We start from the raw sequence: 1179 nt of genomic DNA, 5'->3' as shown, positions 1-1179 counted from the left end.
CGTGTTCGGTTCTCTACTTGCCGACGAGAGCCAAGAGGGCTGTCTGGGCGTACCAAATTCATTTTGTGGAGGTGGACGCGATAATTACGGTGACAATAAATAGGCGTGAACTTTCATTTAATTCTTGTCTGAGGGCGGCCTTTTTTTGTGTGTAGCTACCTCAGTATGCAAATTGGAATCCGAATTTTATTTACTGACGAATCGTACCGTTTAGAAATCAAGTTGGAGATCAGTCTCAATGATTTTGCTTTTTGGGATAAAACAAAGGTTCTAAGTAATGGCCAGGAGGCGTTTTCATGATGAAATCATGTTCTATAGTTTGGTCTTTGCATTTCCGGATCTTTTTAAAAAGGGATTTTGTAGTTCGTTTTTATTTTGTTTAGATATATTGTGTCTCTTTTTATTTATGTATACCAGTTTCTTTTTTATAATGAGAGGGGCGGGACTGGGTAGAGAAGCGAAAAGAAAACTTAAGAGAACTATTGTTTTCAGTATTTTCATAAATTAACTTGCAATGGCGTATACAAGTGTCTAAACGTCATGCAATTACGCTATTCCTGCAAAGACAACAACAGATTTATAAATTGGTTCCCGTAAACACGCCATTGCTGGCCCTATCTGCATCACGTTAAGCTGAGCTTAATATATGTGAGGTTTAATGCTACTGTATACTGGGGATTTATTTAATTTTACCGCTCGAGACTTGCTTTTTAAAGAAATTCGCGAAAGCAGGTCGTTCTCGAAATGCTTAAAATGGGCGCTACTGCATTGAAACACGTGACAAAGTTCGACTCAAATCGCGAATTCAAAATGCCCACAAAAGCCCAAATGGGCAAAACGCTCAAAATAAGAGCGCGCGAAAAAAAAAAACCCGGTTCTGTTAAAGTAAACGTGTCCTGATTGTCTCAGCGCAAAGCTCGAGGACATGCATTCTTTCTGCATGGATGATACAAGTTCCCAACAAACGCCATTGAACAAGGATGGAACAACAACGTATGTGGATATAAGCGTTTGAGCTGTCGCGATATCTGTGTCCTCGCGATTGTGGCTGGCGTGGGGAGAGAGAGAGAAGAAGAGAGAGAGAGAGAGAGGGGGGGAGAGAGAGAGAGAGAGAGAGAGAGAGAGAGAGAGAGATAGAGAGAGAGATAGATAGAGAGGGGGGGGGAGGAGAGTGAGAGA

This window comes from Aplysia californica, unplaced genomic scaffold (genome assembly GCF_000002075.1).
Source record: "Aplysia californica isolate F4 #8 unplaced genomic scaffold, AplCal3.0 scaffold00060, whole genome shotgun sequence".
NCBI lineage: Eukaryota > Metazoa > Mollusca > Gastropoda > Aplysiida > Aplysiidae > Aplysia > Aplysia californica.
The sequence above is the reverse complement of the archived record's forward strand: the minus strand, read 5'-3'. Positions refer to the sequence as shown.